This window comes from Pipra filicauda, unplaced genomic scaffold (assembly GCF_003945595.2).
Source record: "Pipra filicauda isolate LSUMZ 115617 unplaced genomic scaffold, ASM394559v2 scaffold22_size4397567_pilon, whole genome shotgun sequence".
Taxonomy (NCBI): domain Eukaryota; kingdom Metazoa; phylum Chordata; class Aves; order Passeriformes; family Pipridae; genus Pipra; species Pipra filicauda.
The window spans coordinates 2,196,483-2,220,369 of NW_024104343.1; the positions used below are offsets into that span (position 1 = coordinate 2,196,483).

The 23,887-nt window shown below is 38.2% G+C and overlaps 2 long non-coding RNA genes across 4 annotated transcripts in view; both read left to right on the forward strand.

Annotated features, from left to right (window-relative positions):
- The window catches only part of LOC113989185, a 69,100-nt gene extending 66,130 nt beyond the window's left edge, over positions 1 to 2,970 (forward strand). For 2 of the 3 annotated variants that reach the window (XR_005563605.1, XR_003541164.2), the window contains one exon: positions 1,980 to 2,970. This is a non-coding gene — a long non-coding RNA (uncharacterized LOC113989185). The remainder of the gene's footprint in view (positions 1 to 1,979) is intronic. The other variant, XR_005563606.1, reaches the window with a different exon arrangement.
- Positions 2,971 to 7,257: 4,287 nt separating this feature from the next.
- LOC120323301 lies at positions 7,258 to 14,704 on the forward strand. Its single transcript, XR_005563628.1, has 3 exons — positions 7,258 to 8,387; positions 9,079 to 13,383; positions 13,461 to 14,704. It is a non-coding gene; the product is annotated as an uncharacterized LOC120323301 (long non-coding RNA).
- The last annotated feature ends 9,183 nt before the right edge of the window (positions 14,705 to 23,887 follow it).

Here is a 23,887-nt window from a genome sequence, read left to right on the forward strand (position 1 = left end):
TCGTTACCCTCCTTTGGACCCTCTCTAAGAGCTTAATATCTTTCTTATATTGTGGTGCCCAAAACTGCACACAGTATTCAACGTGAGGCCACACCAGTGCAGAGCAGAGCAGGACAATTCCCTCCCTCGACCGGCTGGAGATGCTTTGCCTGATGCCCCCCAGGACACAGTTGGCCCTCCTGGCTGCCAGGGCACTGCTGACTCACATTCAACTTGCCATTGACCAGGACTCCCAGGTCCCTTTTCCATGGCACTGCTTTACAGCATCTCATTACCCAGTCTGTATGTACATCCAGGGTTGTCTCATCCAGGTGCAGAATCCATCACTTTCCATTCTTGAACTTTACATGGTTGGTGATTGCCTAGTCCTCTAATTTGTCTCTCTGCAGGGCCTCTCTGCCTTCAAGGGAGTCAACAGCTCCTCTGAGTTTTGTATCATCTGCAAACTTGCTTAGGATCCCTTCCAGTCCTTTGTCCAAGTCATTTATGAAGTTTTTGAATAGCACATGGCCCAAGATGGGGCCCTATGGAACCCCACTAGTGACAGGTCACCAGTTTGATGTTGCCCCATTCACTATTACCCTCTGTGCTCAACCTGTGAGCCAATTGCTCACCCACCACATGATGTGTTTCTCCAACTGTGTGCTGGACATTTTGACCAGAAGGATCCTGGGAGAGACAGTATTGAAAGCTTTAATGAAATCCAAAAGGAATACATCAACTGACTTCCTTTGGTCAACTAGGTGGATTACTTTGTCATAAAAGGAAATCAGATTTGATAGGATATTACTTTAATTTCTCAAATATTTGAACTTCATTGGAGTGTTGGGGTTTTTTTTTAGATAAAGTGCTTTTTAAAGACTTTTTTTTTTTTATTAGTTTTTGCCAATGTAAATATTGTCATTGCCCAAACAAAAAGGATTGACTCTAGAATAAATCTGAAAGGATGGTTTATGATTTTATCCCTAATTATTTTTGACAAATGTTAATAAACTTGATTAACAGTATTAATATTGCTCACTATTGAACGATGTTTGTCTTTAAACATGAAACATGGTTCTTTATATACTACAAGTGAGGTATTGGAGGAAATATCTCACCTGCTAAAGTATTCTCTGTAGCAACATTCTAAAATAACAAGCTTGTAAATAGTAAGAAGCACTGCATACATAACACCAAAGTAATGTTAAGGCTGGGCCAGGTTTCCTTTAGTTTTTGTGAAGTAAAGAAAATAAAAGCACAAGAAGAAACTAAGATAGGAATGCCAGACTGTAATAAAATGGTTTTATCAGAACAGAGCTGTCTGGTGCATACCAGATTCTCCTAAAGATGAAATAGAAATAAATAAACAACTGTAGATAACACTACCTCATTTAAACAGACTGGAAAACAAACTGTTGTATGGCCTGGAAAGTCTGTTATACAAACTTGAGACAGATCATAAACAAAAACAAGCTTCTACAATTTCAAAGGAAAAGCTGAGCCATGATTATATATGCTTTAGAATTTCAATATGCAGAAAAAAAGAAATAGCTTATTAACTCTTGCTGCATAAATACCTCAGGAAGCATCTTTCTAAAAAGAAATCTTTCTGTCGCATTTGGATATGAATGAAGAGAAAGGAAATTGAGACCTTACAGATAAATATTGGGTGATTTGAAAATGCTGCCTTTCAAAGTGAACCTTGGGAAACAGATGTCATTGAGATATTTCATCCTTAAGGAAGGAATCACCCATAGGTGAATTTAGTTCATAAGTGAATTAAGGTATTTGCATGTTATGTTGTCAAAAACAAGCTGTTGAAGTTAGTCCAAAACTTCTGGGTAAACAGCAACAGATGGACTGTACATAACTTACCATAAAGTGTTGGAATAAACTGGAAGAGCTTGTTTCCCATGTTGTGTCACTTCTACCTGTTCTAATATTTAAGAATTTATGCAGATAAACTATTCAGTATGTCTCAAGTTTTTAATCTCTAGGGGAAAAGAGAAGAATGAGATGTGTAATATTGTCCTGAATGGAATCTGAAATACATATCTGCATGACAAGGTACAGTGAACTTTTAAAGGAATTGGAAAACTCACTGGAAAAATTCGCCAAATAAATTGTTTCAGTGAAAAAGTATCAAAGAATTTCTCTTCTTATAACTATGTGATCATTTGATTGCTTTACACTAAGGACGTCTGAGAAAACATTTTTTGGAACTTGAAACTCTAAAAATTACTTAAAAGTTTCATTAAAAGACTTTCTACTGTTTGTATTTTTAATACCATCATTTGGTATTAAAAAGTAGAGACTGTAACCACTAATCAGAATATTTTCATCTCAGTGTATTTCTTTATAACAATTCTTTCATTTGAAATATAATGGGGGAAAAAGATAGTATGGGAATGCTTTTCTAATGAGAGCTTCAGTTCCGAAACTTTCCAGTCATTTGTTGCAAAATGATGAGGAAAAGGTAAGAACCAGCTCATGGAAGTGAGGGAGAGAAACAGAAGGAGGTAAAGCTAAACTGATCCCTTGTTCTTTAAAAACATGTAGTTGGGCACATTTTTGTTTAAAACCAAACAATCAATCTAGTTTTTAGTCCAGTGTTATATATTAGAAATTTTTGTAACGGAGAATTGTCATTCTTCAGCTTGCCCTGTTACTGAGATTAGAAAATTTATGCAACTACCATAACACAGCTCTTGTCCTATTATGAACTGTGCTCTAAGAATGAATGCTGGTATGCCAAGAATAAAGGTTTTCTGATAATGCATTATTTTTTTTTTTTTGCAGCCCACAAGATTTTGCAGAGAAAGAAGCTTAAAATAACAGAATTATTTGTATGGTACAATGATTATTATTGTTTTATCATTTTGCTAGGATAACATAAACATTGATTGTAAATTAAAAAGCAGATTACTCATTATCTGCGTTTATACCATCAGGGGATTTCAATACAAATTAAAAGAAGTTTAATTTTAAGCACATGCTTTTTCTTTGTTTTGTTTTGTTTTCTTTTCTTTTTGTTTTTCTTTGTCCTTTTTTTTTTAATTGTTTTCCTGTGATATTTTATGTCTACATATGGAACAAATGAAAGAATTTAACAATATAATGTCAATGTATAGGAAAACAACTTTTAATATAATTGGCATTTAGGTAATTCAGTAGTTAGTTATATGGCTTTCTTATTGATAATTGAACCCTGCTGGACTTCTGATTGATGTTCTTTGATTATTTTGATCAGCATAAATGTGGACTTAATGATTAATGAAGACATACAAAGGAAGCACAATTTCCTGTTGGGATTCAAGATTAACTGCACTAGAAATTTAGAATAAATATAGCACCTTATAATATGAATTGTATTCATTATTATTTGATTTATTATTTCTTGGTACATTTTAGCATCATGTGCTAAATCCATCAATTAACCTTAGCTAGGCCTAATAGGCTTCATTTAAATTCTGTAATTTCTTATTTTATCTTGAAATTGCATGCTCATAAATATGTTGAAATTTATGACTTATCTAAACAACCTGACATTAGTGATTGCATAAGATGCATGCAACAGTTAACCGATGAATTACCTTTATTTACAAATGTATTTCATACTTTACTCAGTCTAGTGTTCACAGATCTTGCAGTGTTTTCACACTCCCTAGGTTTATCTGCTTTATTTGACTGCTGACAAAGTATGGAATTTTAATCTTTTATTGTAACAGTTTGAAATGAAGAGAAATTTGTGTTATACTTTTATTGCTGCCTAAATTGCTGCCAGAAAATCTGATTGAAAGTACTGAAGAAGCAGCCATGAAAGGAAAGAGCAAGCAATCTTCCATTCTCTGTATTATAGCTTGACACATATTGGATCAGTGTCTTTTTGTGCAACAGATAGTCTGGGATAATGAATAGCAATTTCATGCATGTTACACACAGGCAAGTCTTATTGCTCACCTTTTTCCTACAGTTTTCTTAAAAATCGAACTGGATTATGAAGTCTACTTCAGTTGCCACATTCTTAGCATGAAGTAAAAAGACATTTTGCCCAAACCTTGCCTGGAAAAAGCTTAAATTTAGAAATATATTCCTTTGAAAAAATGAACAATTTCTTTTATGGAAAGGAAACTCAGGTGTGCAGGCTGGAAAGCTGCCACTCTGCACTGCTAACAGGTCTCTGACTTGAATGATAAGGGGACCAGGACTTGCCAGCCTGCCACAGAGACACTTACCAAGCAATTTAGATGCAGCTTTACTTACTGAACTCCACATTAAATGTAGATAGATGTTTTTGCTCCGTATATTTTGACTGCATGCTCTCCAGGGCTCTGCACAGATATCTGCCTAATGTGGGTGACTGGTGTCTTTTTAGATGCCATACCATGCATAAAATTTTCACCCAGGAGTGGCAGGTATGGTACAGGACCTAACTGTGACTCCCATCTTTTGGAGAGGCATCAGGAGGACAGGTGAAATTTTTAGGGTGGCTGAAAGAGCATCAAGCACCTCTATTCAATCTCCTGTGTCTCCTCATCCATTCAAAGTTTTAGATGACATTTTTCATGAGCAGATTTGACTACTTCTGTTTTTCCTGGTTCTGACTACATATGTTTGTGCTGTTTGTTTGCTGTAGAGGTGATCATGTTGTCACATTAGGTCACACTGTGATCCTACTGTGATCAGTAGTCACACAATGTGTAAATGGAGTTGTATTAACTCCAATCCACATATTTTCATGTAAATTTGTTGCCAAATAATTTGAGTAGGTGAATGGAAGAAACAGAACTCCCGTCCTACCACTCCCGAGAAGAAAACAGAAGATACTTTGTAGCTAAGACCTTATTGGAGAAGTAGAGCAGCTTTTTCCACAGAAACATTTTCATCCCAAGATGCTGAGTACATGGCACGTAAATTTGAGTTGAAGCTGATCTGGGCTAAGCTTTCTCCCTGTGGTTTTAAATAGATCCATATTTATGGAGCTGTTCAGAAAAAGCAATATGTGTTGAACATATATTCTGAGTCTCATGTTTCTCCTTGCAAAGGAGAAGTCCCAGTTTGACTTACTATGTTTTCCACACATTTTGCCTAAGTAACACAGAATATATACAAGCATAGTAACTTGTATATATAAGCATAGTAACTGCTGACTTACTTTGCAAATGAAAGAATTTTAAATAGCTACCTTAACACTTGTTCCACCATCACCTTCTTCACAAACTGTGAAACTGCCTTTAGGAACCTAATTTTAACTTGTCTGGTAATTATACCCATTCCTGTCTAACTTTGTTATTACTGAAGTGCAATGAAATAAATATTTCTTTACGAATATCTATTTTTCAACATAGGATAGAAATTTCATGTTTGATAGCACAACTTTATCTGCTGATCAAAGAAGACTCTTTAATTGCATATCCCAGAGGAGCAGGACTCAGGAGGTCTAACCTCTAGGAACATTCTTCACGTGTGTCTGTCTTGTTACCTTGTCAAGTCATTTCTCCACCCTGTGCTTCAGTTTCTCCATTTGTAAAAAAAGGGACACACTTTTTTTTTTTCTGAAAGCTTTGACAAAGAGCTAGCTTTTGTTATTCTGCAGACCAATAGCATATCAAGACCAGTCTTACATGTACCAGTGAAAGGTACTAAGCATTTTCTGGATGATTATATCTGTACAGCCTATTATATTGAATTTTACAAAATTGCAAGAAATGGGGATTACTGTTTTTTTGTCCTTTACCCTGAAGGTGGTAAAAATAACTTATTTCTCATCAGTGAGAGAAAAAACAAAACTAATTAACTGGAATGGTTATAAGTTTGACAACTTGAAAGAGTACCTTAATTAAAAGGATAAATTAACTGGATTTGTAGAATCTGACTTGCAACATAACTTATTCAAAGAAAAAGTGTGTGGAAATCCTACCTTTCAGCTTCAGTTTGGGACTGAGATTTTTGCACGTTATCAACATAGCATTTTTATTCTGCTATTGTTTTTTCCATATTTATAAGAAATTCCAGGAAGTCATGGGTTTGTAATAAGTTAAAAATGTGCATAGGCCTGAAATCCTTTCTTTTTTTATGTGACTTCTCCATAGCTACTTTGCATTTTACTGTTTTTCTACAAGTTTTATGCAAAAGTCTAAATTTAAGACATAAAAGTCAAGCAAACTAAAATTAAAACAATCTCTCTTTTAACAATTTTTTTAAGTAAAATAGTGCATTTTTCAAGGAATAGTACTCTACACTATTATTCTCACTAATGTGTTTAACTGTCTCACCCATAGCTAAATTTAGATGTCACTGCTAAGACTGGTTATTCTAGATCACAATTGCTATGCAAAGGAATGATTTTAGTGCTGCCTTCACCTAATGTTTTAGCAGAGGCTTCCTCCACAGGACATGTAACCAGCTGCATTAAATTATAGTTTACACAGGATACAAATTCCTTCCTGACTGTAGCATGGTATCAGAGTATACCCTACAACAAGAGATCTGATTAGCCTTATCATTATCTTAGCTACTATAGTTGTGAATGTTATTAATGGGTATAAAATTATCTGTCTTTTCTCTTAAGACCTAGTTGAAATATATTCTCTCATGATTTTCTGCAGTATTAACTGTCTTTGCTGAGACTATTTGGTGCAGAAGCATATTTTATAAAACATTGCATATTTATCTTCTATTTATATTATGATGATGTGGTATTTAAATATACTGTGGGACAAAGATTACAGTAACTGTGTTTTCTTCTTTTTTTTCTTATGTTTTATGATAACCTAATTCAATTTCCTTTCAATATTTCTCTTTTTTTGACTAAATAATTTAACCATTTTCATGTGTTTATTACATACAAATTCTTCCATACATCTCAGACACCTTTGCTTACCCTAGCTGGACCTATTCTACTCCCAAATGTGTCTTAATGTCTTCATGTGTAAACTAGCTGAGCATAAAGAGCATTATAATTTCTGAGTGGCTGTTGCAGGCCATGCAGTCAATGGTCTGTGAACTCAACTTTCTCTAAGTAAATCAGAAACAGGTTATGGTAGCTGTGAAATAAAATATTGGAACAACTGAATTGTTCAAGCCTTCAAGCCTGCACAATGGATTTTTTAGGTGAGATGCAGTATGCGCGGAACTGAACCCACCCTTTAACCCTAAGGTTCATCTGCCAGGGCTGAGCAAGCATGTACAGTGGCAGTGAGGTCCTCAGGACATAGGTTTAATTAGAGTGTCCTTCTCTTAGATGGATGGCCTTACAGGGCTAAGCGAGCTCCATCTGCCCAGGTTTGGGATTAGAGTTGTCCTTCTCCTAGGATGACTGCCAGAAAGCTAACGAGCTCATCCTGCCCAAGGATGTATTGTATCTGACCCTACGGTTTTGACCTGTCTGGCATGGGCAACCCTACCAAAGGCATGTGCCATCACCAGCATAGCTTGCAACCACATAGGGGTACACAGGCTACATTCCTACTATTAAAATGATTAGGGCAAGTCTTACACTTCCTACTTTTCTGTCACCTATCTATATTCAATCCCAGGGAAACACCCAGGATGTAACGAATATATCCAGAACGTACCGAACCTGGGCAGTAGCCGCAGATGAACCAAAACCAAACAAACGAACAAAACCATTCCGGCCCCCGTACCCACCTAGGGCTCGAGTACCTCTCCAGGCCCCAGCTCGGCCGAGACCCCCAACTCCCAGAGGAAACCATTATCCACCCTGACCTTATCCTCCCCGCACCGTGTTACCTCGTATCTTCCCACGCACCGCTTACCTGCCCACCCTCCAGTCCGAGGACCCCCACGGCCCACCCGGTACCCTTCCCCTCCCCCCCCCCCTCACCCAAACCAGGCCAGCAAACCTCTGTGTGCTCCGAGGCTTCCAATCCCTTTCTCACAAGGGCCATCTGAATTGTAATAACATTCTAATTATATATTATTTCCTTTCAGTAAAACACTGAAGTTTCAAAATTTTTCATTATTTCCTGTAAGGTCTCTTACAAATTGTCAACATCTGCTGGTTCCATGATCTGCAGATAATAAACTTAAAATTGAGTACTGACATGGTAGCTCCTAAAGCCTCCTCTCTTCAGTGCTCTTTGGAGACAAGGGTTATTCAGAATATCTCAGAAATGAAAAGCAGTAAGCCTTTAATCAAAGATGCAAGAGAGCCTCCACAAAAATATATTTTGTTGGGATAGATGAAATCAGTTGTACCTTGTCTAGCACTTAAAAAAGAGCTTTATGGATTCTGTGACTGGGTTTCTTGGAACCATGTAAAGGGTATGCAGAGTGAAAGACTTTTGTATCTAAAATGAGAGTAAGGTAATCTGAGGGCCTCTAACTCAGAAACCATGGACTGTCAGAAACTATCTGGGTCAGCTGCTTCCTGAATTGTATAGGTTTGTGCTGGTTTAAGAGTTAACCAGCAGGGGAAATGAACTCAACTCAAAGGAGAGATTATAAGTCAGAATAACAATTTACTAAAATAATACAGTAAGTACAATCATACAAACAAACAATTGGTCTTAACCCACAAAACCCAAATGTATAACCCAGTACCCTGGGGCCTGAACAACGTGGTGTTCCTTGGGCCCCGCTTGAGTCCAAAGTAAAGGGAGAGGGGAAGAACCTGCTGGTGGGAGAGCTGTTGCAGTCTAGTCAAAAGTGGTGATTGCAGTGAGATGCTGGGGGGAGAGCTGTTGCAGTCTGGTCAAAGTGGTGATTGGAGTCCAGTATAGGGTGATCCAAGTCTGTTTGAGAGCGATGAGCCGCAGTCCTTCTCTGGATCCCACAGAGTGGTTAAAAATGTTCCCAGACTCCAAGATTATATATCCTGCAGTTCAGGCAGGAATGCTCAGCACTTCCCTCAGGGCGGGGAGTTCCACAAAGGGTGTGAGGACAGGAGCATCCTCCTATCTCACAGGCCTCTTAACACCTAGTTTATAGCCTGAGGAGGCTCTATGGGCAGATGGTGTAAATGGTTCATTGATAACAGTTTCTGGGAAATGGCATGGAAGGCTATAGAATACACAGTTTTGGGTTACACCCATACCCTGATGAACTGGTCTCAGTTGTCCTAACTAGGACAAGGTTCTAGGCTTGATTCTGCACACAACAAAGCCTGGGCACTTGGGGTACTCCTGCTGAAGAATGAGTTCCAGAAGCCAGGGCAGAAGTTTGTCCTATTTACAGATGAATACATAGTGAGAGATGCACAGAGAAGCCTGTGATATGTGGCTTCTTTAAAATAAATTGAGGGAGAAGAAATGGCAACAAACCAAAACCACTCTCACAATGTGCTTCAGCTGAGTTACCAAGCTCATTTATGTGTCTACCTTAGAATGTCGTGAATTAGGCTTTAAAAGTGCCCATTCCTTCCAAAAGGATAAATAGTGGAGTTTTTGAAGGTCAGTTAAGATGTAAATGTCTTCCTTTGACCTATGTGCTTGAGACAGTTGTGGCTCACCAGAACTCTTTGGCATGCACACTGGCACTGTATGTCTCAGGTAGCGTAAGGAGCCTGTATTTAGTTGCATTAACTTCACCCAGTGTGATCATGTGACTGGGGGATCAAACCTGGAAAGAACTCCCAGATATATCTACCATGCACCAACAGACAGGGACTTCCCTCTGAAAGTTAGCAGAGGCCATTTCTTTAAAAGGAAGGAAAACATAGTTGTGGTGGTTGCTCCCATCTCTCATGTAACAGATTAATATTTTCTTCAGCCCAAATGGCTACAAAAATGTATTCTCCAGTCACTTGTTTAAGTTTCCTTAGTATCAGACATAGGACAGTATGCAACAGAAAGAGCTGGAAAAAGGAATAGGTAAAAGTGATAAAGTAATGCCGCTTTGTAAAATGGAAAGACATTTTGAAAGATTCATTGTACTACATAGGAAAAGTAAAAAAAAAAAAATGAGAATAATGAGCAAACACAACATTAAAGCCTTAAAATCTGCTCCTATAGTCCTGGGTTTATTTTTGAATATAAAAGTAATACAAAAATCCCTGAGGCAGGATATAAAAGTTAAAAAGAGTACCATTTCCTAAACAGGCACTTGTAATAGTCCTTCAGGTTATTCTTTTGCTCTTTTGCCACTGTGTGGCAACTTCTGAAGAGGCTTCTAGGCCTTAAACCCTGAAAATCATTTCCAGAAAGAAGTAGGATGACAGATCCTACCCTTGTCCTGGCCTTCATTATTTTCTTTTGGTCAGTGGGTAGCTCACAAGGTGGATTTTTGGATTGCCCCTCTAATGTTCCTCATGCTGATATTCAACAATATAGGCAGGGCAGATGGATTAGAATTACCTTGAAAATACATATTGCAATTGAAAAATGTGGCCCTAAAATGACATCTCAGCATGACAAAAATTATATTCTTGCCTTCCAAAAATAGTTGCATAATTGGTATCTCTTGATACTTTTCTGGGCAGGATTAAAAAAGAAATGGGTTTGTTTTCTTGTTGAATATTGAAGCTGAAAAAGTCTCATATCGATCAGCAATTCCAACTAATTTACTTGGATTTTTTTGAAAAAAGAAAGAGTAGAAAAGAAAAAGTATCAGTCTTGGGGAAACACCTTAGAAAAATTCTTTGGCATGATTTAATTCTGCCTTCCCTAGATTGTATGTTTGTGTATCAATTTGTGCAAAATAAGAAATATTAAGGTAATAAAGTTCCTCATTCAAGTTATATCACTATAATGACAGTTATGAGAATGAGAGAGAGAGTCACCTAATGCTGTAATTAATATTACTAGTTAGACTGCCTTACATTCTGAGAGAGTATAAGGAAGCAAATAAATTATGTCTATAGAAAAAATTGCTACTAATTCATAAGACACTACTCCCAAGGTGAAGACAGTTATGAGACTGATCTTCTTCCACCTTTTTCTTAAAGACAACATATGAAGATAACACTGTTTTCCGTTTCCAAGACTTCGCCGAATACTTTTTTCTGCTCTTCTTTGGAATCATATTCTCATTGATGGGCCATGTTTGGCTGTCATAGTGTATTTTTGGTTCTATGTGTACTCCAGAATAATTTCCAAACTAATTGTGCCACACTGCTCATTGGGAAGATTCACACTCTCTTTTCAGATAATTTTATCTGGCCCAGAGTGTCACAACCCGCTAGTGAATTAAATCTGTGTTTCAGTGCTCTCTGGAAAAAAGGGATAACTGCCTTGGAAATGCTCAAGTCTGAACTGCTAACCTCTTATTCTCCAAACGGAATGAAAATGGCCACTGCTTATTAAAAATGACCTCAGGTCTCTTCTAACTTCCAAATATGAGCCTCACATAAATGTCCCAAGCTACACTCTTCAAGGGACTACATTCTCAATTTCAATAGAAGAGATGATTTAATTCCAGACCAAGGCAAGTTCTGTGGATTCTTTTAATTCACTAGTATAGACAGAATTGCTCCTGATTCTCCCTACTGCTCAGCTCAATACTTTGTGAAAAACCAGCAGACACAGTTCCAAAGAATTGTATAAAAGGATTAGTGATCTTTCTTAAGGCCCCAAAATTTTTCATGGTGCCATGGAGGCTGGGAGACTGAAAAAGGGGAACCTCCTTAGGGAGTTATACATTAAAGACTGTTGTCCAGTTTGAAATGTGAGTGAACTACATTATTTGTGCCAATTTCTTTTGAAGTAAGAGTTCTGGAATCCTTTGTTGAACTCAGGGACATGAGGACTGTAGCTACTACTTTTAAACTAAATTCTAATTCAAGCTTTCTTCTTCTCATTGTAAAGATGAGAGCAGAAAGGAGGACTTAGATGTACTTTTCTTCTTTTTGGAGTAGATAGTGTCACTGAAGTTAACTTCTCATTCAAATTCCTGGTATATGAAGGCAAAAAAATTAATATGCTACACAATGCACTACTTTGCTTCATCTTGAACATCCTCTCCACACAGGCTAGAAAAGTACTGTGTTTTCATACATACATATGAAATCATCAGGAAAGGTTTTGTTTGTACTCTTTTTTCCTTGTGTGTTTTTTTTGGTTTTTGTTTGTTTGTTTGTTTGTTTGCTTGTTTTCCCTGTAAGAATGGAGTCAAATAAGTCTTTCTGGATTATGATCCTTGATTTCAGCAGCATTTGAGTTGATGAATGGAAAGAGAGCAGCTAGATTTAAATAAATTAGACTGACACAAAAGACATGGAAAAAATAAAACCCTGAAGGTCTTAAAAACTCTTAAAATATGCTTAAAAACTCAGTGCAATTGAAATCCAAAGAAACAAGAAAATATGAACACAAATATGCTGCTGACTTACAGGTGATTTATTCTTTGGTTTTTTTTCTGTAGATGGCTTTGAGAATGCTGGAATTTTCAAATCATAAAACTAATACTGGTAGATATTTTGGGAGTAGGATAGAAGTATTCTTAAATATGATATAGTGACCAAAAAAACTATTTTGACAATTTCAGTGACCTTCACATGTTCTAAATGAACCTCCAGCATTCATAAGAGCAAGCTCTCAATAATTATCACCCTGTTAACCATTCAGGTTCTTATGCCTTCGGAGATCTGAACTTTGGAAATTATATCGAAATTATTGTCTCACAATCATTAAGTACTGTTTACTGAATTTCCTGTTGAAAAAGTAGACAGTACCACCTTGAATTACTCTCCATTCCTGAATATTTAATTAATATGGAACTTGAGTGTGATTTAGATGTCCTGGCATTATGTGTGTCATTCTACTGTAAATAAATAGATGCTTTAACTTCACCAGTGCACAAAGTTAAATGTCAGAAAACTGTATTTGCATATTTACACAGAATAATTACATGCTGATCAGAACAGTGTAATTAGGGATACTAACATAAAATGTTAACTAAGAGCCCATGTATTTGCAGAAATAAAAAAGAAATCAATGGGAGCAAACAATAAAAAAGATGCTGAATGTTTACTGTCTGCTGTGTAAAGTGAAGAACTGCAAAAACTTACAGAATAACTGTAATGCTCTTCAACCAGGTATTTAAATTAATTCTTACCTGGTAAAATTGTCATATATTCTCTTTATTTCTAATTTTTTTTATTTTTGAGAGCTCTTAACACCACAATGGAGAGCTGGAGATCTTGACTGATCTAATGTATTTAAATTTCCCTTATGGAGAACAGGATTTGAAGTGCTTGGGATTATAATCAAAATGAATTTGATGGTTCATCTCAGCCTCTAATGGATTACAGTATGAATGTCATCAACTTTACATTACAGTAAAAAGTGTGATTGCCTTCTGTATTTAGAAATGGCTGAAGTCCATCTTTTGATCCCAGAAGGAATGCAGAGAGGGAATGAATATCAGTCTTCATTCAGAAGAGTCTATTTGCTGAGCACCCACTTTCTGAAGAAACATTGCAAATATCAAATTAACCCCAAGGTGTGAATCATAGTTTTGCAATGCTGGAATGAAATGTTGATATGCAAGATGTTAGTAAAAAATGTTTCTGTTGATAGTTGTCCATTTTTCTCTTTTTATTTTCAGATGCTTTTTGAATCTTGCATCTGTAACTAGAACTGTGTGAAGTATGGGTGAAATTGCAGCTGAAAAACTAAAAATTTGAGACAATAACACATACCAGCTTTAAGAAGCAGATTGGCTTCAGCAGTGTCTTCCCTTTGTAATATGTCAGTGTTTTCCCTCTGTAATATGCATTCACTATCTGTACGACATTTTTAGGCAGGACTTTTTGTGGAAATAGATAATATTAGGATAATAGAATAGGATAGTCACGTGAAGTGAGTTCACTAACATAATTCACATTTTCAGTCAGGCAAAAACAACTGTGTCAACATAACTTCAATTCGATTTGATTCCTGTTTTGAATTTCAAGTACTTAACAAATGGCTCACAAGTAACTATTCTTAGAAACTATATGTCAAATCACTATCTAAAGATATATGTGGAAAAATAGTCATAGCTCGTAATTAACTCATAAACAGGAAAGAGAAGCAAAACTCATCTAATAGAACTATTTGTTAGGAACTGTGACTTCAGCTTTAATTTTTATAAACTGGACTTTTCTGTTTTGCTGTGATACCTATAAAATTTAAGTTTCTATGTTTTGAATGGTACCAGGCTGACCAAACTGTGAATTTAGCCTATATATCCATCTGTGTGCTAGACATTTTGTCCAGAAGGATCCTGGGTTAGCCAGTATTGAAAGCTTTAATGAAATCCAAAAAGTTTACATCAACTGGCTTCTTTTGGTCAGCTACGTGGGTTATCTTGTCATAAAAAGCAGTCAGGTTTCATAAGCAGGACTTCTGTCTTATGAAGCTGTGCTGGCTGTGACCAATGACAGCATTGTGTTTCAAGTGTTTTTCAATACTTCCCTAAATAATCTTCTCCGTAGCTTTACCAGGCACTGAAGTGAGACTGACAGGTCTGTACTTTCTGCGGTCCTCCTTCTTGCCCTTCTTAAAAATTGGGTCAACCTTTTCCAGCTTCCAATGAGCTGGGACCTCTCCAGATTCCCAAGACCACTCAAAAATCATAGACAGAGGTGTTGCAATGACATCAGGCAACTCTTTGAGGATTCTAGGATGAATCCCATCAGGCCCCATAGATTTGTAGGGATCCAGCTGGAGCAGTAGATCCCACACAACTTCAGGTCAACTGGAAGCTGATCTTTCTCACAGCCATGGTCCTCCAGCTCAGGTCCGTCATCCGTGTTGAAGACAGAGGCTAAGAAAGCATTAAACACCTTGTGAGGTGACCATCCTCATCCTCTAATGGACCAATGATATTTCTATACTGCCTGTTGCCATTAATATATTTGAAAAAACTCTTGTTCCCCACATTTCTGGCCAGCTTCAACTCCAGTTGAGCTTTGGCTGCACAAACTTTCTCCTTACAATGGCAAGCAGCATCTCTGTATTCTTTCTATGTCACTTGACCTTGCTTCCACAGGGCATACACCTTCCCTTTTTTTGCCTTATTTCCAAGAGAAGATCCTTGCTTAGCCAAGCCAGCCTTCTGCCTTGTCTGCAGGGAATTGCCTGCTGCTGTGCCCTTAGGAGGTGATGTTTGAAAAGTGACCAGCACTGGTGGACCCCAGCACCTGCAAAAACATTTTCCCAGAGGACCTTAATTCCCTGAACAGACTGAATTCTGCTCTCCTTATGCCCAGGGTTGAGGGCTTTCTGACTCTTTTCCTCCTTTCAACAAAGATTTTAAACTCGATCACTTCGTGGCTGCTCTAACTGAGATGGTCACCAATCTCCACTTCGCTCATGAGATCCACTCTGTTGGCAAGCAGCAGATCAAGGAGAGCACTTTTCTTAGTTGGCTCCCTTGGGACCTGTTCCATCAAGTTGTCTTCCAGGTCTTTTGGGAATCTTCTGGCCTGAGTTGTAGCACCTGTGTGATATTCCCAGTTAATTTCTAGCAAGTTGAAGTCCCCCATAAGGACAAGGACATTGACTTGGAAGTGTCTCTTAGTTCCTCAGAGAATAGTTCTTTGGCATCATTGTCCTGGCTGGGAGGTCTATAGCAGACTCCTACCATGACAACCACGTTATTTGTTTTCCCCTTCATTCTCACCCAGAGGCTCTCAACTGTGTCGTTGCCAATGTGACCTCCATACATTCTAACCCTTCTATTACACTGCGACCCCTCCACCTCTTCTGCCCTGCCTATCCCTCCTAAAGAGTCTGTAACTCTCCAACACAGGACTCATCCCACCAGGTTTCACTTATGCCAATATCATATCTCTTGGACTGGGCCAAAGCTTCGAGCTTCTCTTGTTTGTTCCTCATGCTGCATGCATGTGTAGAAACATTTCAGGTGTGGTGCATTGTAGCTAATACCTCGTGAAGCAGATTAAAGGATCCCATGAGTGCTTGTTTTCTCAAGTTTTGGCACACCATCTGTGTATTTTTGTTTTAAACATTTGTTTTGGTTTTAACCTGGGACTCAAAGTGTAGATGAATATTTCTGTGTCCTGCAGGTGAAGAAAATGTTTGCAATGGCCCTCTCTCTGGGAAACTGCAGGATGATGTGTAGGTCAAGATGATAGACTTAAGCTTCCTTAGGCAAATCCACCATGAAAATCAAAATCACTTATAGGGGTTAAACACAAATGAAATGTCACTTTGCTCACTTTCTAATCCTCAAAAGTTTCATAAGATGCTATATATTTTCTCTGAAGGCATTTTCTTATTGCACTACCACAGCAAATATCTGATTTGAATATGTAAGAGTAGAAACTGCAGATTTAGAGTGGAGGGTATTCTTAGTATCTGCTGATGAACTAGGGACTAGTCATGCCCATGATCAGCCTCATTGGACATTTATAAACCCAGATGAGGACAAAAAATCACAGAATGGTTAAAGTTGGAAGGGATGGCAGTGGGTCATCTGGTCAAACCTCCCTGCTCGTCTTAGAGCACATAGCAGAGGAGTGCAGCCAGACTGTTCTTGAATATCTCCAGTGAGGGAGACTTCAAAACCTCTCTGGGAAATCTGTTCTAGTGTTTGCTCACTCATATTCAGAGGGAGCTTCCTGTGCATTTGTTTATGCCCATTGCCTCTTTTCCCATTTCTTGGCACCACCAAGAAGAGCCTGGTTCCATCCTCTTGACACCCTCCTTTCGGATACTTAGAGACATTGATGAGGACCCGTCTCAGTCATCTCTTCTTGAGACTGAGCAGGCCCAACTCTGTCAGTATATCATTGTAAGGAGATGTTCCAGTCCCTTAAGTATCTTTGCTGATGGACCCACTCCAGGAGCTCCGTGTCTCTCTTGTACTGAGAAGCCCAGAACTGCACACAACACGCCAGATGCAGCCTCACCAGGACTAAGTAGAGGGGCAGGATCACCTCCCTCTACCCGCTGACACAATGCTTTTCCTAATGAACCCTAGGATATCACTGACCTTCTTGGCCACAAGGGCACACTGCTGGTGCATGGACAGCTTGTTGTCCACCAGGATTCCCACATCCTTCTTCACAAAGCTTCTTTTTAGCAGATTATACAGCAGCCTGTGCATGGGGTGCAGGACCCTGCACTTTTTTTGTTGAATTTCAGATTCTTCTTTGCCCATCTCTCCAACCTGTCGAGGTCCTTCTGAAGGGCTGCACAGCTCTCTGAGATATTGACCATTCCTTCCAACTTTGTGTCATCAGTGAACTTGCTGGAGAGGCATCTAGCCCCTCATCCCAGTCATTGATGGATAAGTTAAACAATACTGGGCCCAGTATTGAACCTTGTGGGACATTTGTTAAATAACTACATATATATTGAAAAGAAGAAGAAATTAATAAAATGTTCTTATCCCTGCTCTCAGAAAAAAAGCAGTGAACTCGTTCGGGGCCTTGAAAATTTGTTGATGAAAATTGAATGACTGCATGGGTGACTCTGTAGCAGAAGAAAAGAGGAAATGCTTCCCTACCTTGCAAGGGCACTGTTCATACCTGGCATTGAGGTAAAGGATCTTAAATTTTGCTTCTTAAATGCAGAGCAAATTGGACTCTGGGAAATTATTGGAATAAGTTCTATAGCTGACTTTGAACCTTGAACATCTGAAGCTACCATTTGTCAAGAGTTAATACCTTATAGGACTGGTGGTAGAAATAGAGATATGTCTTCCACATGGAGTAGCACAGAAGTGATGGTCCAGGTTTCTATAGACTGAACATAAAGTTTTTTCCAAAAACTAGAACTTCACAGTCATAGACTAATGACAAATTGTGTTCCAGAAGAGAGAGCAGAGCTGTGCTGGGCCACCGGTACATTTTTTCTTTATACACCTGTCCTGGCAGATATAGCAAATGACATGAAAAACTACAGCCACAAAAAAATGGCCAGGGAAATAATTGTTATATTACTTGAATGCATAACCTGCTCTCTTTTACTCCTAGGAAAGTTTTCTGTTCCTCACATGAACTCAGTATGTTCAGGAGAAGAATAGACTGGAAAAGGCATGTGAAAGGAAGTATTTAATTTCCCCAGGTTTCTGAATAAATATTTCTGGTTGGTAAATTTGCCTCTGATTAAAGACCTTGTATTTCAAGTCAGTTCCAGGTGTCACCAGCTACAACACCATCAGATTTATGGATAGCCAGGTACTGTTGGTCTTAATGACAGAATACTTTTCAAAATGAACTTTCATGGCTTTTGCTTCTGATTTTAGGACAAGCATAGGACCGATTTCTATTTGACAGCAGCCACAAATAAGCCTGTTTTCGTAGGCTGCATGTTAGTGTTCAGTGTTCCTCAGAACATGCAAAACTCCCCAGCAAGAAAATATGAGCTACATTAATTACTAAATGAACCTAGAGCACATCTTCAGTAAAAACACAGAGACAAGTAAAACATGGATTTTATGGGACAGAGAGAGATTATCGGTCTAGGCCCTCTGAGGATGGCATTCTTTTGAATACCTTAGGTTTGGATGATGGACTTGTGATTGCCCATAGACTTTTATAGCCACTGCAGCCTTTCAGACAAGACACAAGAACACAATGACATGAATTCCAGGAACATGTCTGAATGACATGAAACCCTTTCAGTGTTTTTGCAACCCCCAAGAACTAGATTTAGATTTCTCCTTCCTTACTCCTTCGTAATGCAGATTCCAAAACCATAGACCATTTTCCTGTTGTCTAACATATCCAGGTTTGTATCTACTCTCATAACATATTAACACTCTTGTTCTGAAACCGTTTTCATGAAAATATATTTTGAGAAGCAGGCTATTTTTAAATTGATGCTTCCTTTTCCTTCATGTATCTCCACTACCATGGACCATATTATACATTTTTGCTTTCAGCCTGTGCTTCTACATGCCGTCTCCACATCATTCACAGACTTTTGGTGAAAGCAGCCAGATCTTTCTGATATCTATAATTCAGATCTTCCATAGAGTAACAAACACACCTTTACATACATATCAATGCAAAATTCAAGCAAAAGACAATGGAAGAAGACAATCTAACAAATGCAGTGTTGTACAGTGATAGTACCTAGGGCCACATTTGTCATGCATTTAAATTATACTTATTTATAACAGTGATGACCATATGAGTTTCATATTGGGTCTGTCTGAGATGGAGTTAATGTTCCTCATAGCAGTCCTCATAGTGCTATGCTTTGAATTGGTATCTGCGAAGTCTTGGTAACACACCAGTGTTTTGGCTACTGCTGAGCAGCAATGGCTCAGCATCAGCACTGTCTCCAACATTCTGCCCTCACCAGTAGGCTGGTGGTGGGCAAGATCTTGGGAGGGGACATAGCCAGAATAGCTGATCCACATTGACCAAAGGGATATTCCATACCGTATGGTACCTTTTCAGCAACAAAACCTAAGCGAAAGAGAAGGAAGGGCTCGGGGAGAGGAGGGAAGCTTTTGTTATTTTAATGTCTGTCTTTCAGACCAACCTCGGTGTCTGCTGAAGCCCTGCTTCCTGGAAAATAGCTGGACATGGCCTTCTGGGTAGTAGAAAATAAATCTTTTATTTTCTTCTGCTTTTGCTTTATTAAACTGCCTTTATCTTGACCCACAAGGGTATTTTTTCATCTTATTTTCTCCCTCTCCTGTCCTGCTCAGAAGGGGAGTGATAGAGCAGCTTGGAGGGCACCTGGCATCCAGCCAAAGTCAACCAACCACAAGTATGGACAACGTTAATTCAAGATTTCATCTCATTTGTTACTATAATATGACATTATGTGGTAATTCTGTGCATGAAGGTGTGCCAAACAGTCAGTCTCTCTTAGTGGCATTGGACACTGGCTTTGCAGTAATGAACTGTTGACTTCTTAAAAAAAATTATTTTTGCCTAACATTGCTAGTAAAATGAATAAAATTAATTGTCTATTGAAACTGGAGATTTTGTAAAAGACTTTCGTATAGTAGTTGGATTCAGAGCATTTTCAGAGGTAAAATTCTAAACTATGAAGAAGATATATTTAATGAAAAAAAAGTATTACTTTTGATAAGCCTTCAAGGGAATTCATTTTAGAATAAATCCATGCACACTATACCTGTTACCTGCCTAAAGTTCTCCTGCCTCTCAAAAACCTGATGCGTGGTAATTTTTCTGTATTGTATACTACGTAGTGAAATGTGCATTCTTCTTAACACATAATTAGTTCTCTTGGGTCTTACAAAAATTGCAGTTCTTATACACCTGTGGCTAGCACAAAGTAAATTTGAGAATTGAAAGCCTTAAGATCATGTCAATCTCTACAAGCTGCCCTCTTGTGATAAGCATAGACTTGCACATTGAATGTTTTATTGAGTTACTAAATAAATAAATTAATAAATCATCCTGCACTGGAACTCAAGATCCAAAGATGTATTATAAGTTAAAACATGCAATCCCTTGCAAAACGTTTTATACAAATATGTCCATGTTTAAGAAATTAGGGCTGAGTTTGGAGCTGGAAACTTGTCTTGGTTTGAGATTGTTCCCCCGGGAGCCAGGGCACCTAGAGGTGATCGGGTCCCAGGGCAGTCTCCCCTGAAGGACCAATCACCGCTCGTTTTGTTCGCTCCTGTGAAAAATCAGATATACACAACCGCTGGAAGTTGTTGGCAGAGTCTGTCTGCTGCTGTGTCTGAGTGAGTGTGTGTGAGAGAGTAGCCGAGGGGTGGACGGAGGCTGCTCTCCCCCCACTTGGGGGGGCCCCCGTGCCCCCACAGCTCTGGCCAAGCTAGGGCTGAAGGCAAGATGTAAGAATGAGTGTCTGTTGTGAGGGAAGGGATTCACAGCACCTGAAGGCAAGCGAGAGAGAGAGAGGTGAGCTCCTTGTGAGGAGGCCAGGCCCTCTTTTTGCCCCCCCTTTCCAGCCAGACTGCAGAGCAGGGACTTTTGTTCCCCTCTCACAGTAAGAGTGGAGGGAAGGCTCAGCATTGGAGCCGAGTCAGGAGATGGGCCGGTGGAGGCTCAATGCCAGACAAGAAAAACACCAGGTGAAATTGGAGACGGACCGAGGCTGGTTCGGCAGTGCCTACGTTGGATTTAGACGTGGCTACCAAAATGGAAACTACAGCAGCTACGGAACCGACGGGGAGAGAGAGAGAGAAAGAGAGTCACACAGCAGAGATGGGCATGGAACCAAGAGAGCACGGACTCAAACTATTTTTCTTGGACTTTGTAAGGAAGATGAGACTTCAGTAAACAGCTGGAGGTTGGTGGGAGGTGGATCAGAGAAAAACCCTTTTCCCTGAACACTCCCATGAGAGAAAGACTGCTTACCTATCAGCCTGAGGGCTTCTCCTGGACTGAATTAAGGGAGGGGCTTAGAAGGATGATAGAAGTGTGTAATATTGTATGTATATAGTTACTTTTAGCGTGTACAATATTTATTTGTGTAGAATAAATGTATGTATCTTCCCTTCCCTTTCCCCCTACAGAGGTGTGCTTGCCTGAAAGTTTCTCTTCGGTGTTGAGGTAAAATTGTGGGAAGGAGGGGGAAGCTTGGAGATTGGATTTTTATTTTTGTGGTGGTCAAACCACCACAAAACTGGAGAACTGAGAACTCTGATCTCTTGTGAGTTTCACATGAAGATAAATGAGGAGAAAGCTCTTAGTTATGCTCACCTGTTTACCATTGAATAGGAAGGCTTCTATATGTTTTCCCAGTTTGATAGATATAAGACACTAAAGTAATTACAGAATGCATACCAGAGGGTTGGCCAAGGTTATTTATCTGAATAGTAGCAAAAAATTAAGAATAGTAATGTTTCACTGAGTGAATTAACCTACTGAATATATGACATTTAATTACTTCATAAGGACCTTGTAGTTACTACTCAAGCCAGAAAAGATGAAACAGTGTCAAGATCATCAGAACAGGGTATGAGTTATTAATGAAAAGGTGCTATCAGTTTTGAGGTTTACTCCCCAGGTTGGATGATTTTGTTCTGTCTCAGTGGTTAACTGTTTTTGGCAAGATCTAAAAATTACATGAAAAATTTATTCTGTGGGTTCAGCAGCATCACAGTGGGCTATGGGATCCTTCTCTTCTAGATGACTGTTTCAAATCAAACCTCAGAGAGGACTGAATTGCTTTGATCTATGTGAAACAAACTTCGTGATACATGGCTGTTGTCTCATGAAAGGAAACACTGGAGCTATAAAGATATTGCTGTTTGCAATATCATTTTGAAATCTTAGCTAAGTAATCTAACACAGCTATGCTCAAATGTTGAATGGTTATCTTTATGGTAAGCTTAATTTTCTCTGATTTTTAAATGTTGTGGTTTTATATTAATAAAGAGAGGATATCATGAGCAGTAAATTGTCACTTTATTAAGTACTGCATTTGCTTTTAAAAATCTACAATTCTTATATACATTCCTGGAGTCTACCATTTCCTCCGTCATGTATTAGAGTATTGGGATCAATCCAGTAGATAAAAAAAAGACCAACGTGTGTGTAGGGCATTTTTAATTGTTCACACTGTTATAACAATATTAAATCAGTCTTTTGAAAAATAAGAGCAAATGCCTATGATCTATTTGCTAGCTGTTAGCACCTTTTTGTTTTCAGATATGTGCAGAAAAAGGGGAGGGGGAGAAGGTGGAAAGTGAAATTTTATTGGAATTTGACAGTTTTGTATTTTCTGGAATTCCTATAGAAGCATATAAAACAGTAGCAGGTATTTGAAAAGTTCCCTTGCTGTACTGCAATGAGCAGATGATTTGTTGCAGTGCAGCTAGTAGACTTATGTTTGCCCATCTTTAGACTATCATCTAAAAATAAATTACATTCCATGATTTCTTTACCCACTTGGTCCCATTACACTGAAGGCTTGTTTTATGGAGGGAGGAAAAGGAGTGTGTCTGTGTTTATGCATGCAGATAGTCATCCTAAAATTTAGCTCAAAATGGTCAATGGAGTTAGCTTTGGAGTACTCTAGTAAGTCTTGAATGTAGCTTGCTCTTAAATACATGTCTGAAATTTCTGTTGTTTTCTTATCTAAAGTGAAAAACCTACTGACTGCGTAAGTGATGGAATTAAAAAACTATCTGTGCTTGGTGTATTGTGTGTGCATCTATGGGAAGATAGATAAAAGAGTGAGATAAAGACCTCCATGGAATTATGTGATTAAAAGATGATGAAACTGTTGGAGTAAATCCAACCTAAAATTATTTGACTTTCCCTAAATTGATTTGGAAATTACTAAATGAAAAAAAAAGAAAATTATAATTTAGGAATAGAAGGAAATTAGTATCTTTAAATTTCAATTAAAGAAGAAAGGAAGGAGCAAGAAAACAGGATATGATGTGGTTGAGTGGAAACAGCCAAAATGTATAAAGCTGAGGAATGAGAGTGAACATAAGACAATCTGTCTGTGAATGGGGAGGAGATGGGAAGAAAAGAGTAGAAATGCAAGTCCTTAGACAAGGACTAAGTCTAGTAGTACTCAGCACTAATTTCTACTGGGAGTTGAAAGGATATTTCTAAATGTCTTTTGAAGTAGATAAGAGTTTTACTTCTCATTTATCTGAAGCCAGGGCTATTTCCGATCTTTTCCCTGATAACAGTCCATTTTGAATCAGATTATGAGACTCAGGGTGTTTTAGTCTAGATACCTGCTCAATATACTCTGTGATTCTCTAAAGCATATTCTGAAAATGTCTTCTACTAAATTTTCTACTTCATTTTGTCATTAACATATATTTGAATGACTTGTACATGATTGATCTGTCCTAATGTAGTCACTTTGAAATTAGACACCCAATCTGAGCTACCCCTCCATATTTTCTTTATATTAAATAAACCTGCACACAAAAATGTCAGTTCAATTAATCTTGAAATATGCTTTTAAAATATGTTATATGTATTGCCCTCCAAATTTGCCTCTTTAAGAGATTAGAATTACTAGTTGAAACTTTTGTATGAAGCTCAATCAGAAAAACCTTTCCCCTT